The following is a 19,281-nucleotide window of genomic DNA, read 5'->3' as shown; positions in this document are numbered from 1 at the left end:
TCCTAGCCACACACAACATCGACATCCACTAATACGCAGACGACACACAGCTATACCTCAAGATCGACTTCATCAAGGACATCCATGGGCTCAAAGCCTGCCTCTCGCTGATACAGTCTTGGATGTACAGTGCATACTTGAAGCTCAACCCCTCAAAGACCGAATTCCTACTCCTCACCAACACCACCTAACACCCAGACATACAGACCTGGCTATCAACCATGAACTCTGAGGGATTCACACCTGAGCTACCATTGTGCGCCAAGTCCCTCGCGTTCCAGATCGACAAACGCCTCTCCTTCAAGACACACATAGCTAAGAAAACTCAAGACACCTTGGTATCAGTTCTCCGTCCTGCCCCTGAGAAGTGTCCTTCAGGCAGCTGCATGCCTTATCTAGGGTCTATGCAGATATGACCACATCACCCAGCCCCTCATCAACCATCACTGGCTTCCACTGCATGCACGAATCACCTTCAAGTCTTGCTGCATAATCTATAAGGCAGTCGCCCTCAAGTCACTGTGATGGCATCATGAAGCAAGACAGACAACAGATTCAGAATTCAAAATAAAACACTTTATTAATTTATATGTCAGGATGGAAAAAGACATAACTTGCTCGATGCTAAGGTCGGATTTCCCTACCTAAATGAAACTAAGGAAAGTCTGAGTCAAAGAGTTCAATTTAAGAATCTGTCTGTGTCCAAAACCTATACTTGCCCTCACAACTAATCTAAACAATGTGTAGGGATGTCAGCAGCCAAAAGAAACCGTGTCCAACATACATTTCTGAGCTTCTTCCAGCTTACAGCTTCCTTCCCCAAGTATAAAACAGTTCCAACAAAAAGTCTCAAAATTACCTCTCTTAAATTCAGGATGATACAGTTTTAACTAATATTTGGGGTTCCCTTGGCCAAGTTTCAAGTAACACAGTTCCAAACAAAAAAGACCCTTGAGACCCTCAAGTAAGTAAATGTTTCAAGTCTCCGGGTTCCCTTTCCCAAGAGTTAATTTCAGTATCACAAAAATATCCTTTGTCTTCCTATGGTTTCTTTTACACACTTGAGACCTCTTTTTATGGTTGGTTTTCATGTTAATATCTTGACTGTGTTGGATTAAAGAGTTCCAGTTAATTCTGCTTTCAATATATATTTCTGTAATATGTAGTTTTCACACTATTTGGTATTCAGTATGCCTCTCTTTGGTTCAATGTTAAAGTTCCATTCACTTTAGAATTCAGCATACAATGGTTTTTGCTTTACTCTGATACGAAGTATTCCTCTAGAATAGAAAAGTTCAAATGCTTGTGCACCGGGTTTCTCATTTGTTAGTAACTCACTGGTCGCGTTCACAGGTTTCCCAGCAAGGCCTTCTGCTTTTCAGGTCAGGGGTCCAACCTCTGCCCATCAGGCACTCCTGTGACAATCTCTTAACACAGAGGAACGAGCATCTGGAACACCAGGAAAAGGTACAGGCTCTCAACACGGCTCCTTTCGCAACATCAGTCTGCTCCATGGAGCCCCAGCTCCCACACCACGCTTCCATAGACTGCCTGTCTCTGCAGACCACAGCATCTTGGCGTGATTCTCAAATAGGATTCCCTGCTGCTTTCACCGGCCTTCCTGCTGCTTCTCCAGTAGCTCTTCTTGTTTCTGTGCTAGTCTCCTTTTATGCACCTGCAACCCCTTGACAGACTGCAGGTGTGGATGCCTAGTCAGCCCTGCCTGACCTTCACAGCTCTTAGCAGGCATCTTTCTCGTACCCAGTACCAGAGTGGTAAAATAGTGTAGTATTTATTGTTCTTCTTTGTCCCAGTACTGTAAGGTGTCATATGTGAAATAAGGGGAAATGGCTTATAACGACCCATGAAGGTTGGGGAAGGGTTGGTCATTAATAGAGAAAGGGGGAAACCATGTCTCGCCCAAGGGCACCCCAGTTGCCAAGGACCCTCCACCAAGGTGATCTTCCCTCGCTTCTCCACCCCTGGGGTCGGGATCCAATAGTGATGGCCTTTCTCTGGCCACCTGCGCAGAGCATTCAAGGGGTTTAGAAGTGAGAATACCATCAGGTTTCTCACATCACCGAGCTACCTCGCGGAGAAACTCTGCATCTCTGGCTGGCAGACAGAGCACCACCAGACGCCAGGACACGTGCAGACTTGAAATCTGCTGCTACAAAAAGGAAAGGACCAGAAAACAAGCCTTCTCTGCCTATGCACCAAGGCTTTGGAACCTCCACCCCGTCAGCATCAGACTCGCCCCAATGCTCCTAAAATTCAGAAAAGAACTCAAGACCCCATCTCTTCAAGGAGTCTCTCCTTCTCAACACCTAGGTCATCACGTAGCTCCTGGTAACAACTTGCGCGCTAGATTCGGTTCCATGTGTTAATATCCCCACAAAAATATCGCCATATTTTTCCGGTGATTCAGCCATGGACCCTGCGAGGGACACCCCCGCAACGCCATTATTTTTGAATGTGTGGGACACACCGTATGTACGGCGATATTTTTGGTGGGGATAATATGTAGGAATACCGCTAGATTCCACCGGCACCTCTCGCTTCCCGGCAGCTGGTACCGCTGTACACCTCCTCTGTATCCTACCCTGCTGTATATCTGTTCTGTTACCACTGAAAAGTGCTCCGTTATGCATCTGTAATGTTGTATACCTCTCTAAAGCACTCTGCTGCTTCTTGAAACTAGGCCTGTGCAGAGGGCACATGCAAGGGGCAGACCATGAGGAATTGGGAGTAAAATCCCAATATTTAAAATGTCAACCTTTTAACCTGACAGTGTTTTACTTCTGAAAGTTAACGCATTTATAATTTTAAAATAGCCATTTCCACCTTTGCAGCAAGTCCACCTTTTATTCTCTATCTTTTGGCATGGAGAGGTTTTAATGCACATCAAGAGACCTATAAGTCATGTGACCTTTGTAGCAAGTCAATCTTTCATTGACCATCTATTGAAATGGAAATCTTTTGCTGTAGATCAAAAGCGATACATCTGGAACAACTTGGGCTAGCAAACAGTGAGACCCCTGGAAAACATGAAGATTAAAAGACAAGTTTACAAATCGGCACTGAACATACCATTGAAGATGGTCAATGAAACTGGATGTAATGTTAAAATGGCCAATTGATACAGGTGAATTCCCTGATAGTGACTCTGGAATGACTCGCCAAAGTTGACTATATAGAAGACTTGGGCATTGTTTTATGTATGGGGTAAGATGGTCGACTTGCCTCACGTTCTTTCTTTACCATAATGGGCAAGGTATTTGTATTGGGAAGATGAAGAAAAGCGGGTGTGCCATGTGGTGAGTTTGATCATACCACACGGGTTCAAACAAATAGAGAGAACAGGAGGTTTGAATCAGATACATACAGTAACTAAAGATTTTGGATAAAGGATGTATCTAATTGGTCTGGTCTTGCAATGTTAGCCCTCATAAAAGGGTTCCAATAGAGAATTAGCAAAGAAAACAGGTGGAAATTGCAGAACTATATGAAAAAGACCCCAGAGTACAAGATCTGACACAATTGAGGAATAGCATATATGCTCAATAGTTTCTCTGCTCACATGGTGTGAAAAGTGGGGGTTGCTATATGAATTCACAAGAAGAACAAGTTACCAACTGGTAACGTTCTTTCGACTGGATGTTCCTCCAACGTATTACATATCTTTGAAATGTAATGTCCACATCTGTGCTGCTTCGGAAATGTTTTCGGCAGAGGACGTCCTGCGTCGATGGTATTGTGTCGATGTACCTCGAAGGCCTCCGTCGAGGGTGACGTCACCAGATGTTAAAATAGGACGCATGTCCCCCGTAGCCTCAGTTTATGTTTTTTCCCCCATAACGTGCAACATGCTCGTACACAACTGCTGCTTCACTGCACATAGCCTTTCGGGAACGCAAGCTGCAACAGCATAAGAAATTCATCAGAAGGGCAGGCTGGGAGGGCGATGTGGAATACGTTGGGAGGAACATCCAGTCGGAAGAAAGTTACCAGTTGGTAAGTAACTTGTTCTTCGAATGGATTGTGTCCTCCAACGATTCCACATCTTTGACCGACTCCCAAAGCAGTATCAGTGAATGGAGGAGAGAGAAGAATTTAGAATACCCAATCAGATGGCAGAATAAAGCACTGCTTTACCAAAGGCCATATCCTGGCCATGGAGCTTATCCATGGAGTAATGCCCGACAAAGGTGTGGATGGAAGACCACGTTGCTGCGTCACAAATATTCTTAATGGGAACTCCCAGCTGCAGGGCTGTGGATGTAGCCACGCCCATAGTGGAGTGAGCTCGCAATCCCTCAGGAGGGTCCTTGCCAGCCAATCTGTAGCATTCAGTAATGGTGAGGATAATCCACCTGGACAAGGTCAGTTTGGTAACAGCCTGGCCCAATCGTTGTCCAGTGTACCCCACAAAAAGCTGGTCATCCACTCTGACTCTGGACATCCTAGAAATATAAAAGCTCAAAGCTCTCCTAGGGTCCAATCTATAGAGTCTCTCCTCTTCCTTACCAGGATGAGGGGGAGGATAGAAAGTAGGAAGCAGCACTTTCTGGCTCAGATGAAACTCAGACACTACCTTAGGTAGGAAGGACAGACGTACCCTCAGTACAACCCTATCCTTGTTTAACACAGTAAAAGGTGGCTTAGACGAAAGTGCCTGCAATTCACTCACTCTGCGAGCAGATGTAACTGCAACCAAGAAAACCGTCTTGAAAGACAACAGTCTCAAAGGCCAAGAGTGCAGTGGTTCAAACAGAGCACCCATCAAAAATTTCAAGACCAAATTCAGATCCCAAACCGGCACCTGAAACGGGGACGGCGGGAACACATTCGTGAGCCCTTTTAGAAATGGGGAAATCAAAGAATCTTAAAATAAGAACTTTTTTCAGACGAGCGCTTCAAAATAGACAGCGCTGCCAGCTAACCTTTAAAGGTACCCACTTGAAGACCCCTGTGGGCCAAAGAAAGCAAGAAAGAAAGAACCATCGGAATGGAACACTGAAAAGGATCTACATTGTGTCCTCTGCACCAGTCGCAAAACTTACGCCAACAACAAAGGTACAGGGATTTGGTTGGTGGCCGCCTGGCGGAAAGCAACACCTCCAAAACCTCATCAGGGAGGTCCCAAACTTCTATCTCAACCTATCAGAAACCAAGCTTGAAGGTTGAGAGTCTTGACCTATGGATGGAGAACCCCCGACCTCCCTCACGCGAGAGAAGATCCTCTGTGGGGAAGACGGCGTAGAGGACAGATGGACATTTCTAGAAGGTCCAGGTACCACGATCTCCTGGCCCAATCTGGAGCAATGAGGATCATGGGTGATCTGAACCTCCACAACCTCCTTAACACCTGAGGAATGACGGGCACCGGAGGAAACACGTACAGAAGTGGGAATGACCAATCCACGACAAATGCGTCCCCCAAGGCTCCTCTCAGAGGAAATTCCCTTAAGCAAAATCTCTCGCACTTCCGGTTGACACCTGTCGCGAACAGATCCACTTGAGGGGCTCCCCAAAGGGCGAAGCTCTCCAGAAGGACTGCCTGAGCCAACTCCCACTCGTCGGAGACCGTGCTCTGCCTGTTCAGAGCATCCGCCGCCGCATTCTCCTCTCCGGCGAGATGGACTGCCGAGAGTGATATTCCTTGCTGTATCATCCAGAACCAGAGCTGCATCACCTCTCTGCATGGCGGGAGTGATCCTACCCCCCTTTTTTGTTGAGGTAATGCATGGCCACAGTGTTGTCTGTCATGATCAGGACTCTCTTCCCCCGCGCAGACGGCAGAATAGCCTTCTGCCGCCACCCTGATGGCCCTCAGCTCCAACAGGTTGATGTGGAGTTTTGACTCCGACTGAGACCAACGACCATTGGCAGTCAGATCGCTGGCATGAGCTCCTCATCCCATTTGGGGAACATCCGTCACCACTGTCACCTCTGGCCACGGTTGCCAAAACGGCTCCCCCTTCATCAGATTCCCTTCGCTGGCCCACCACAGAAGATCCTGCGAGACCGAGAGAGGAATCTGAACGGGATTCGATATCTTGCCTGAGAATTGCGACCACTGCATCTTGAGAACCCATTGAAGGGATCTCATCCTCAGTCTGGCACCAGAAAAATGCAGGATGCCATAAGGCCAAGCAAACTTAAGAATCGACATCCGGAACACTCTGGGCACGTTTAAATTTGTTGACCATCTGTATAATGTGATGAGCCCTTCCCCAAGGACGTGTCCAACACAGACCCGATGTACTAGAGCTATTGGGAAGGTGTCATATCCGACATCTTGAAATTGAGGGAGAAGCCCAGCTTGTGAAGGGAGCAGCAGGTGAGGCCGAGATGATCTAAAGCTTGTTCAGGAGAACGTGCTCGGATCAACCAGTCGTCCAGGTAGGGGTATACGTGAACCCCCGCTCGCCTGAGATACGCTGCCGCCACCACCATTAGCTTGGTGAAGACCCTTGGGGCGGAGGTCAATCCGAATGGCAGGATCCGAAATTGAAAGTGCGAGTTGCCAGCCGCAAACCTCAGGTATTTTCTGTGATTTGGATGAATCGGGACATGAAAATAAGCATCCTGTAGGTCCAGAGACACCAACCAATCCTGAAGTCGAAGGGTCTGAAGGACCTGAGAAAGAGTGACCATCTTGAACTTGTCCTTCCTGAGGAACTTGTTCAACCAACACAAGTGCAAGATGGGTCTCAGTCCCCAGTCTTTCTTTGGGATCAAAAAATAGCATCCCTTGTTCCTCTCCACCACAGGCATTAGTTCCATAGCGCCTTTCTCCAGCAGGGTCAAGATTCCCTGAACAAGGAGCGGATCTGGAAGCTTCAAAGAGATTCCCCGGTGGATTGTCATGAGGCCGCTTTAGGAAGGGAAGGCAGTAGCCGTGGGCAACTGTATCCAGAACCCACGCATCTGAAGTAATAGCTCGCCATTCTTCGAGATGCTGAGACAGTCTGCCCCCAACCAGCGAACAATGGAACATGGCCTCATAGCTGTTTTGGAGTGGCTGTGGCAGCGCCTGAAAGCAAAGAGGCAGCTGCCTGAGCGGCTTTGGCACCTCTATTTCTCTGTACACCATGGGTACCTTTATGGTGGCCACTTTGATTAGCGGCTCCTCTCGTTCTACCATAAGAGGAGTAGTAACGAAAGGAACCCCACTGTTGTCCTGAAGGACGAAAAGGCAGAGGCTGATGCACAGCTGCGTCCAAAGATTTAGCAGCAACTTTTGAGGTCTGCAACCTCTCAAGGCTCTTGCCAGCCTTGCTGCCAAACAAATGAGAGCCATCAAGGGGCATGTTCAGAAGACGGGCCTGCACATCCGGAGCAAAACACGACTTCCGCAACCACGCAAACCTGCTCATCACGGTGCTCGCAGCCATGGACCGGCTAAAACTATCAGCCGTGTCCAACCCAGACTGAAGGGATTCACACATGGCATCCTTGCCATCCTGCACAAGAGCAAGGAACCCATCCCTTTCTTCCTCCTCGGGGATATGCTCAGCCGCGAGAGACACAATTCCACAGTGTGTATGAAAACCTTGCCAAGGCACAAGTGGAGTTGGCCGACTTCAGCGCCATACTCCCAGCAGAAAATACCTTGCGTGCCCAACCATCGAAGCGCTTGTCATCCCTATCAGGAGGGATGGTAGGGTACGCCGCCTGCCTCGAGGTGGCCGTAGCCGCCTGAACCACCAAACTCTCAGGAGTGGGTTGAGTGGGTAGGTAGCTGGGGTCGCTACTGGATGAGCTATATTTTTTAGTTAACTACTTGTTGACTGCCAGAAGAGCCTGCGGGGTCTGCCAAACAACCGCCACCCTTTTTTGCAATGCCAAATGAAAAGGCAACACTTGGGTCAGTGGACGGACCCTGATCCAAAATATCGGTCAGGTCATCCTGATCGAATGCAACCGGAGAACCTGACCATCCGAGATACTCTAACTCTCGAAATCAACCTCCTATAGGAGGATTCAGCATGAGCCCCAGGCTCTGGCCTACCAAACTCCACCTCAGGGGATGTATCAAGGCTACTGGCATAATGTAACGACTGACGCAACTCCTCCAACTGACTGTCTTCAGAAAAGACCATGTCAGGAGCCTCATGAGTTTCCACAGGCTCAAGCTCCATATCTGACCTCTCCTCATCCTCATAATTATCATGCAGAGAATGAAAGAACTCCTTCCTAGGGACAGGAGCGGCCCTGGAGTCCACAACAGGCCTCACTGTCTTGGATAAAGCCTTTCTCTGAGGATCCACAGTACCAGGGGCCTCCACCGGCAAATTCTGGCCAAATGGCCTCAAAGGCGTTGAGGGCAACGATGGCTTTGGCGTCGACAACAGCGCTGAAGGCTCAGAGGGCTGGATCGAAGGCAAAGCTCCGACAGCTGCACTCGACTGACATGGCGCAGACGGTGTCGATGCTGACCTCGAGCCCTTTCCAGATGTCTGCGGTTTTCGCTGGGGACGAAGAACGAGACCTGGATCTGGCACGTCTCTGGCGATCCACCGGAGCCTTGTCCGAACTAGACCTCAACGGTTCCTGATGTTTATCGCGCCGAGTGCCTGGGCACGAAGGAGCGCAAGCATCGGCCTGAGACTGTTCCCTGCCGGCTTCTTCTGAACGCGCGGACCAAACTGTGCCATGGGATTGAAAAATCACCAGCATTTGCTCCCTGAATGCGTCCCATTCCTCAGGAGTCGAGGATTTAGTGGGACAAGCCACTTTCCTTGCGGAGTCATCATCCGACGAGGACAGGGAAGGCAACTGGTGACGCCTCATCCGGGAGTGCCGAGATGAGGATAGACTCCTTCCGACGAGGAGATTCACCCCTCGAATCGTTGGTGGGAGTCCCTGTAGCTTTTTGGGATTTTTGAGGTTTAGAAACCTGACCTACCTGTAACTTCCCCTTACGCTCGCTCCCGCAAGGCCTTGGCAGTGAACGACTGGCACTTCGAGCAGTCGTCGGGATCATGACTTTCGCCCAGACACCACAAGCAGATGCGGTGCGGGTCCGTAATCGAAATTTTGGACTTACAGTCCCGGCATGTCTTAAACCCAGACCACGGAGTCGGAGGGGTAGAAGATGAAGACATTCACACGAGGCGTGCAGAGTTCTCGATGCAATCACGTTTGCAGAAAAAACGGAACTGAGGCTAAGGGTGCCGTGCGTCCTATTTATAACATCAGGTGACGCAGGACGCCCTCTGCCGAAAAAAATTCCGAAGCAGTACAGCTGTGGACATTACATGTGAAAGATGTGGAATACATTGGAGGACACAATCCATTCGAAGGTTGCCTTTACTGCAGAAGAAATCAAAAAGATAAGGAAAGGATATATTTCATGATGAGTTAGGTTTGGGGTGAGAAATGCACAATGTTTCATTCTATGGCCCTAACCAGGGTCAAGAGAAAATCATGAACATCTTCTGCCGGTTCAATAGTTATTAGCAGAAGTAGAAATGATTTCGGCTCGAGGGATGAACTTTGTTCTAAACCAGACACTAGACAGGTCTTTGCAAAGTATGGGCGAGGGCTGGCGAGGCATTAGGGAAGCTTAAAGAACCCTTAGCAAATTAAAGTCTTGTAGATTCACAGAGACAAGCATCCATCGGACAAGACATTTCCCTGCTGTTCTCATGTGCATTCATTCTTGTTGAGATTAGATTTTGTAGTTGTAGCAATTAATTTGTTGCATATTATGAAAGGAGTGCACAACAACCATGGACGTTTTACTGGCCATAATCCTATTAAATTAGTGCCTGGTTATGGAGTGTGGATAATAGTGTATTTTGTGATCTGGCAGCAAGAGTCAAAGTAGAAGAAGTGATTACAGACTACCTTACACTAAGGAACAAGTTACTTAACTGTAACTGTTGTTCTCCAGCATGGGTATGGCATGGATTCACATGCTCATTAATATTCCCCGTCGTCAGGCTGGGAATCCTCGGTAAAGAAAAAATCAGTATCAGTTTCGTTTCTGATCTGTCTTTCTTAGTAGTAACCAATCACTGATCTCTGGGTCATACTGCCCCTAGCCAATGACTGCCCTCTCCCTAAGCCCTGCCTTTGGCAGCCATCCTCAGATTTGGTAGCACGCCAAGTGGCAGTATGACCAAGTGAAGAGCCGCAGAGGGGTAGGTGGGAGGGTTCGCATGTGAATCCATGCCAGACCCATGCTGGAGAACAACAGTTACAGGTAAGTAATTTATTCCTTCTCCAGCATGGGGTCTGGCATGGATTCACATGCTCATGAATAAAAGAATACATAGCAGTATACACATGCACAACCACGGGAGGTGGCAATAAGCTCAACATTAAGCAATACAACAACTCAACATTAAGCATCTCTTACCTCCTCACCAGGCTCACCTTAAGCGAACAGGTTGCGCAGCACTGCTTGGCCGACCCTGGACTCCCCCCTGGAGTCCCGATCGACGCAGTAGAATCTTGTGAAGGTGTGCGTCGACCTCTACGTAGCAGCCCTGCAGATGTCCAGCAGGGGCACACCAGACAGGAACGCCGTGGTAGCAGCGATCGCTCTGGTCGAATGGGCTCTCGGACGGCCGGGCAGCGGTCGGTTTGCCAACCGGTGACAATGCATGATGCAGCCGGAGAGCCATCTGGAAATTGAAGTCTTCGAGAGAGCCTTCCCTTGATTCACAGACCCAAAGTTCACGAACAGTTGTGACGTCTTCCGAAAACTCTTCGTGCGGTCCACGTAGAACTTGAGTGCTCTAGCTACATCCAGCAAGTGCAAAGTCCTCTCGGCCGGCGTCGAAGGCGACAGGAAGAATACTGGTAACTGGTAAGCACCAAGGGCTCGTTGAGGTGGAAGTCCGATGGCACCTTGGGCATGAAGGAGGGATGCGTCCTCAGCACTACCCTCGTGTCATGAAAAGTCAAGTATGGAGGCTTGCAAGATAGGGCCTGCATCTCTCCCACTCGTCGTGCAGAGGTGATGGCCACGAGGAACGCGGTCTTCCATGAGAGGAACTTCAAAGGGGCCGAATGCATAGGCTCGAATGGGGCTCCCATGAGCATGGTCAGCACCACATTAAGTTCCCACGCCGGGGCAGAGGCCCTCACCGGCGGGAATGATCGGAAAAGTCCCTTCATGAATTCCTTTACCAGGCGATGAGACCACAAGGACGCCCGTCCCGTAGTCCTGGTGTATCGGGAGATGGCAGCCAGATGTATTTTTATGGAGGCGTGAGCCAGTCCACCTTTGGCCAGCGACAGTAGGCACGGCAGCACTTGAGGGGCCGTAATCCGCAGAGGGTTAATCTTCTGTGCACGGCACCAGACAGAGAACCTGTTCCACTTATGACCGTAACACTTGAGAGTCGAGGACGCCCTGGCCTTTGCAAGAACCTCTCTGCAATCGGCCGGGATATCGTACCCTCCAAACTCTAGTGCTGCAGGAGCCAGGCCTGCAAGTTCAGCGACTGTGGGTCGTGATGGAGAATGGCGCCTCCTTCCCTGGAGAGAAGATTCGCGTCCGCCGGCAGCTTGACTGGTGGGGACGTTGACAAGTCCAGAAGGTCCGGGAACCAGATCTGCCTCGGCCACGCCGGTGCGACGAGGATCATCCTGCACCTGGACTTCTTGAGCTGGTTGATGAGGCGAGCAGCAACGGCAACGGAGGGAACGCGTATAGAAACAGGCCGTCCCAAGGGAACGAGAAAGAATTGCCCATGCTCCCTGCTGGCGAACCTCTGGCACTTGGAGTTCGTCACCATCGCGAACAGGTCGATCTGGGGTTTGCCCCATCGTTGGAACAGTCGATCCACTTGGTCCTGGCGCAGTTGCCACTCGTGGCACGAGCGCAGCTCCCTGCTGAGTGAGTCCGCAATGGTGTTTTTTATTCCTGCCAGGTGGAAGGGAACCAGAAACATCCCCTGGGCGACGGCCCAGTGCCACAGATCCTGGGCCTCCTTGGATAGGGCTGGGGATCTGGTGCCTCATTGCTTCTGTATATAGAACATTGTGGTGGTGTTGTCGGAGAAGATCCTCACAACTTTGCCCTTGAGGGACGGAAGGAACGACTTGAGAGCCCAGAACACTGCTCGGAGCTCCAGAATGTTGATGTGGAGAGACCTCTCCTCCGGGAGCCAAAGGTCTCTTGCGTGGAGGTCTCCGGTGTGGGCCCCCCAACCCTCCTGAGAGGCGTCCGTTGTCACCGTCTCCTGAAACGCCAGGATTTGAAATTCCGTACCTGTCGTGAGGTGAGCACGGATGCCCCACCATAAGATCGCCCGACGGAACTCCTCGTCGAGAGGGATCCTGTCCTCGAAACAGCCCCCCGCTTGAAGCCAGCAGGCGTCGAGAAACTCCTGTAGCGGACGCATCTGAAGTCTGCAAAGGGGTACAAGGTAGATGCATGATGACATCCCGAGGAGGGACTTGATGGACCTCACCCTGGCCACATCCGTGGCTAGCAGGTGCTGCACCTTTCCCAGGATGGTCTTGGTCCTCTCCTCTGAAGGGGAGGCCAATTGCCCCACTGTATCGAGCTTGGCTCCCAGAAACAGTGCTATCTGCGATGGAACCAGGTGGGATTTGGGGTAGTTGTTGGCGAACCCCAGCTCCGTGAGCAACCGGACGGTCCTCGACTTGTGTTCGACGGTGAGTTCCCTTGTCCTTGCCCGGATTAGCCAGTCGTCCAGGTAGGGGTAAACGTGGATCCCCTACAAACGCAGCCGCGCCGCCACTGGTGCCAGGCACTTGGTGAAAACCCTGGGTGCCTACTTTAATCCGAACGGTAGGGCCCTGAATTGGTAGTGGCGTCCCTGAACCACAAACCTGAGGAACTTCCTGTGCCTTTTTAGAATAGGGATGTGGAAGTAAGCTTCCTCCAGGTCCAAAGAAGATAGGAAGTCGCCTTCCTCCAGCTGTCCCAGCACGTGCTGGTGGGTGACCATCCTGAATTTCTGCGCCTTGATGTACTTGTTTAAGCGGCGCAGGTCCAGGATGGGGCGCCAACTGCCTGTCTTCTTCCTGACGAGGAAGTTCCTTGAGTACACTCCGGAGCCCCGGAGCCTTCTGGGGACGAGCTCGATGACACCTTTCTTGAGCATCGCCCTTACCTCCAACAACAGTTGATTGTCCTTCCTGGCCACACCCAACGGTCGGTGGATATGGACTCCCACAGGCCGACGAACTTCGTCAGCCAGCCTCCCACCGGGGAGCTTCGGTGGGGGCCCGACAACACAGCCGGGTCATTCTTGCTTTGCCTTGGCCTCCTTGGTGACAACGGCGGTAACCTTGCCGCAACCTCTGTAGGCCTCCTGGGAAGAGAAGCGAGCCGCCTGGCGGTAGGTGGAGGAGCCACCACTGGATCCTTTGGAGGCACCCTGTCTGCCTCCAGAGCTCCGAAAGGGCCGTCGCTGCTGAAGCACCCCAAGGGCCCGGGCCGTCTCCGAGTCAGTCTTGATGGCCTGAAGAGACTCATCCACTGCCTTACCAAAGAGGTTGTTGCCGTCGAACGGCATGTCCAACACTCTGGTCTGGACGTCCTGGCGAAAGTCTGTCGTCTTGAGCCATCCTCGTCGTCGGAGGCAAACTCCGTTGCCCATTTGGCGAAATCCGGTATCGGCAATGTCCGTTGCCACCGTAATGGCGTGATCCGACGCCACCTCGCCCTCCTGAAGAATCTCTAGGGCCTCCGCCCTTTTGTCATCCGGCAGGAAATCTAGCAGTGGAGCTATCTTGAACCAGAGCTACCTGTTGTAGCGGGCCACGATCGCTAAGGCATTGGCCGCCTTAATCGTCGTTGCCGCCGACGAGACGACTCGTCGTCCCATAGAGTCCAACTTCTTACCCTCGCTGTCCGGCAGGGAGGTGGAAGTTGAAGCCGCCGCGTCCGCTGCCTTCTTCTTAGCTGCTGCCAAGAGGACCGAGTCCGGCGTGGGCTGGTTCCTGAGGCACAAGGGGGCGGCATCGGGGACTCGCTACTTCTTCTCGTACCTGTCCCTCTTGGCGGGTGTCGTGGCAGGGTTCTTGAGGACAGCAAGCCCCTCGTCCCAGATGTCGTCGAGTAAAGGTACCGCGAGGACCGTCTTCCTCTTAGCCTCTCGTCGCTGGTACAGAAACCCCTCCTTTTTCTGTTCTTCAGGGCAGAGCTGGAAGAGCTCGGATGCCCTGGTTATCATGGCCTGGAAAGAGCCAACCTCGTCGGCTGCCTACGCCGCGGGGGAGGCGACGACGGGATGTCCGCTGTGTCAACGCCGCCGTCGTCGTCAGTCCCCGTATCCGTCGCCATATCCTCTCCCGGCGAGGGGGATGAGTGGTCCGCCGGTCTTGCAGGCACGAAGGGCGGGGCAGGGCAGGGTGGACTCTCCTCCGGTTGTTCGGAGGGCTTCCCGACGGGCCTGGTTCTGGCTCCTCCGTCGGGGTGCGTGGTAATCTCATCCTTATCTCGGTACATAAGGATTGGATTGCCAACAAAATGGCCACCGAGCTATCCTGGGGCTCGGGCAATGGCTGCGACGGACGGGATGGCCGTTCCCGTGGGCCCTGTTCGTCGTCCTCGTCGCGCTCATCGATCACGTCAGTAGGGACCATCCCCTGGGATCGAACCTTCTTGAACCTCTCATTAAGGTTTATGAGCCTCTCGTTGAGGCCTATGGACCTTTCGTTGAGGCCCCTCTCTGTCTCCACCAGTTCCTCCTCAGAGGCTGATTCCGTGTCTGTAACGGCCACCGCCCCCCCCCCCCTTTTTTCAGTCGGGGGCTTCACGGGGGTCTTAGCGATGGGCTGGAAAGAGAATTCCCTCCATGTTGGCAGGGATACTCTGGGCCCAGAGGCCATTTCCATTGGCGTAGTCTCAGCCGGCTCCGCTGAGGTCGCAGAGACCACTTCGGTAGAGGCCTTAGCCGGGTGGATCAAGGCCCTCACCACCTTAGGTGCGTCCTGGGCCTTCGCCTTGGGGGGAGGATCAACGCCTCGCTCCCCCTTCGAGATCGACCGGGTGCGCTCCAGCGGCCTACCTGGGTTCTCGGACTTCCTCTTCCCCGACCCAGAGCGCTGGCTCGTGGTCGAACGTGCCGGGGAAGTAGCGCCCTGCTTGGCAACCGAAGAGCCCAACCTTTCGGCGCTCCCGGAGCCCGCGGACTCGCGGTGCTTGGCCTTCTGTTGGGCCCCCATCGCCAGGGCGCCCTCAAAGGAGTTAGAAGCCCGCTCAGACTTCTTCACCTTCTCACTTGCTGTGCCCCTTCTCCAGCCAGGTGGCGAGGCGGGAACGACGATCTTGTTTGGTCCGTTCCGAAAGGTTCTTGCAGAACGCACAGTCCTTCTCCATTTGCGTCTTGTCCCCATGGAGGCAGTAGAGACATTGCGAATGCTCGTCCTCCTTGAAAACGTTATATAATCCGCATCCAGGGCAGTTCCTGAACAGCTTGGATCCGGGCGTCGAGCTCCCTTTGTCCTGGGCCATGTCTTGAGGTAGGTCGCAGATCTTCCGGAATCCTCCAAGAAGTGTAAACTCGACGAAAACTTCACCCTTGAGGGGCGTAGAAGAATTCCGAAACAGTGGAGCTTGAGGCTCGATTAAACCGAAAAAATGAGAAATTCTCCTGAAAAAATGTGAAAAAGCAGTAAAAAAAAAAAAACTCGAGAGCTAAACACGAGGACTCCCAACACTTGAGCGTGCGGTAAAAATCTGAGGGTGGGTGCCAGAGGCGGGGCTTAAGGAGAGGGCAGTCATTGGCTAGGGGCATTATGACCCAGAGATCAGTGATTGGTTACTACTAAGAAAGACAGATCAGAAACGAAACTGATACTGATTTTTTCTTTACTGAGGATTCCCAGCCTGACGACGGGGAATATTCATGAGCATGTGAATCCATGCCAGACCCCATGCTGGAGAAAGACGACCTTCGCTAATCACCAGGATACTGTAAAGGGAGTTGCTAGAAGTAACCTAATCTCAGTAGCGACTTCTTGGATGCGTATTCGTTAACAGAAGATAAGATCTTGAAAGAATTAGATAATCTGTACAAACAATATATATCTAACCTAAATAGGCAGTTTGACAGGCGATTACTCTTGGTAAAAGGGCAATTAACTACTCTATGAATGAACAAAACAGAAAAGGCATTACTCATAAGTAGAGAGACATTTTACGAATAGGGTGACAAAGCAATGAAACTCCTAGCAAATAGGATAAAGAATCCTGAGAGCAAAGCTCATGTACAATTTATACCAGGTAATGGGGGGGGGGCTATAGATGCAGACAGAACACATACAATTAAAGCCTTCTGGTTTTATTATTGAAACCTTTACAATTCCGATCCAGGGAATCCAGTATTCAAAAAGGAGTACTCCTGCTGCCACTCCTATCTGAATCTCAGAGTGGAGGGATTGATGTCTCCATCAAGACTGAGAAGGATAAGAGAGTGTGTTGGTGGGGTTCTACCCCTGCATTTTGCAGTAATAAAATGTGGGTACAAAAATTAAATAAGCGACCAGTTTGTATTTGATTACATAAATACAGCCAAATACCATAGAATCAATGAAATATTGATGGCCATTAAGAAATTACGGATATTTAAGAGCACAGGCCCAGATGGGTTGACAGACACTTTTTAGAAGACATTTGCCATACAGGTATCTGAACCGCTTTCCATATTAACTCCATTACAGATTAGAGTGGGGGGTCAGGGGATTCACAAACCATGAGGGAAGCACAAATAACTATTGTTCCAAAACAGGAAAGGCTCCTACTTAATGTGCTTCATACAGACCCATTTCGTTGCTAAATATGAACATTAAAATGTTCACCCAAATTCTTACTATAGGATTGGAACAAATCTGACCGGAGCTGATAGATCCTGTCCAATCAGGCTTTATTTTAGAAAGAAGCACAAGTGACAATAAGCAGTGTATTCTATTGCAGAAAGACAAAGCAAGAGAGCTCCAGTTCATCCTTTCTTGTGGCACAACATGGGGAAAAGGCATTTGAGAAGGTGGACTGCACCTTCCTAAGAGCGGTGCAGAAACAGTTGGATTTGTTTCTTTATTTAGAAACATGGTAATTACTTGAATCCAAAAGTGAGGCTTCGAGTGAATGGATCGAACATGCAGGCTTTCAGACTAAAAAGGAGCAATATGTCAGATTCCCCTTGTCGCTTTCTTTTCGCATTAACTATGAGACTATTTGCAGAGCAGATACAGCTGAATGATATTATTAAGTGATTTGAACAGGGGTGGGGGTCTCATGAGCTAAATCTGTTTGTCGGTGATGTGTTTTATCTTTGCCTCAGCCATTACATTGTCTACTGGAGGTGATGAGGGACATCTAACAGTTTGGAATAGTATCAGGATTTCAAGTCAACATTGATAAATCAGTGGGCCTGAATCTTCCAATGCCTTGCGATCTTAACGGTAGAATAAAACCCATAATCCTTTATATTGGGCCAAAAAAGCAATTACATATTTGGGAATTAGATTTACATCTAAGATTTCTGATGTCCAATTGGTAAACTATTCTGGTTTGTTTGAGATGGTTAAAATATCTGAATAGATGAAAACAACGCAACTCTCTTTTCTGAGTAGGCATTCAGTAATAAAGATGAATATTTTACTGAGACTGCTATATTACTTTGTCAGTCCCGATTTCTCAGCCGAACAAACTACTCCAACCAATGCAAGGGAAAATTATGAAGGTTAAACAGGGAGGTAAGAAGCCAGGTTACAGCAGAAAGTAATTTTTGCATTGAAAGCTCAGGGTGGCTTGGTGGGCCCAAACATATACAAACATAATTGAGGAATAGCCTCAAAGAAGCTTAATACGTAGTAATCAATAGCTCAGACCTATATTTGGTGACAACTATGGCTCCCAAAGTTTCATTGATCTCCAAACCTATGCAAAAAATGAAATTACGCAAGATACTCAGGAAGTGTGGGATTCAACTGGAAATCTTAAAGGTCATGTCACTTTCCCTTCCCCCATACAAACCCATTCAAGGTAATAGTGAATACACATCAGCAGTAATGTTAAAAGGATTTGACAAACCGATGTAGGGGGGTTGCACTGAATTGGGTAATTTATTCATCAGGGAGGGATCAAATAATTCTTTCAATGTAAAGATGATTACTTTATGAATGAACAACAGTGGTTTCTGATACTTCCAACTATTCCATTGGGAACTTAATCCAAAGATAAGAGAAGGGGCCACAAGTACTTCTAAAATGATGCATACATAGGATACTACTAGGAAAATCTTTGTCTCCAAGCTACGTTCCATTTAGGTGATGGCTGGGAGACGCACTGATTGGAGGTTTAAACAGGGTTGGTGGGGTCAATTATAGAAGCAGGTTTCCTAGTCCTAAGGATCCACCTTGAGTCTCCTCCGTTGAAACATTTTACATACACAGCTTGGACTGATAGTACAAGACCCTCACCAGGTGAAGGAGCCCTTATTGAATCATGACAGATGTTTAAGAATATAGCTGTTACAAATTTGAAAACTCAGTGCATTAAGAATCGTGATACTTGAACTTAATAAAATTAACTTACATATGCTTAGATTGTAGATACTGTCAACGAAGAAAGTTTCAAAGGAAGATTGATTGCTCCTGCGGAAGGGGGGTTTACCCGAAACGCATAGAGCTGACAAAAACCATCTTACTGTCATTTGAGAAACGTGAAACAAGTATTTTGTTATGTTTTTGCCCTCTAATTTGTAACAAAAAAGAAGAAAATAATGCATACATTTCCCTATGACGATACAGAGTGGAAGTGATCATTTATATTTAATCTAATTGAAATGTTTTGGTAAAACTAATATTCCTGGTTGGGTGGGTCTTTAATTAAAATTCATCATTCATTATTGAAGAATGAATTGACTAGTACCCAGCAGCAAACGGTGTGAGGGAGATGAGTGTCCCAGAGAGTGTGGGCACTTTCTGTTAGTTCTTGTCATATTCAACTCAGTGCCAGGGTTGTAATTCTGTCTCACACCCTCTATAGCCATACACCATACCTAGACACATTTAAGAGCATCTGCCCTGCAGAAATGATTTAAGCCAATAATTTCCTCTGAGGAAATTCTGGAAACATTAGAAAACTGTGAAAGAAGGATGCTACATTTATCACATTTAGTTCATTTGAGAATTAAACCAAAAATTGGTAAGCACTAACGACCCTTACAAGCATTGATACAAAATAAAGCCATGAAATATACATTTTCTAAAGAGATGAACACCACAATGTATAAAACTGCATTATCTCCTTAAATATGCATCTTGACAAACAGTCTG

General features: G+C 49.2%; 1 protein-coding gene across 2 annotated transcripts in view; it reads right to left on the bottom strand.

Annotated features, from left to right (window-relative positions):
• TSTD2 (thiosulfate sulfurtransferase like domain containing 2) overlaps nt 1–19,281 on the bottom strand; it is a 784,131-nt gene that overhangs the window by 228,434 nt on the left and 536,416 nt on the right. The window lies entirely within an intron of this gene.

This window comes from Ambystoma mexicanum, chromosome 6q, assembly GCF_040938575.1.
Source record: "Ambystoma mexicanum isolate Mex_15411 chromosome 6q, UKY_AmexF1_1, whole genome shotgun sequence".
Classification (NCBI taxonomy): Eukaryota; Metazoa; Chordata; class Amphibia; order Caudata; family Ambystomatidae; genus Ambystoma; species Ambystoma mexicanum.
This window is presented reverse-complemented; position numbering and strand designations above follow the sequence as displayed.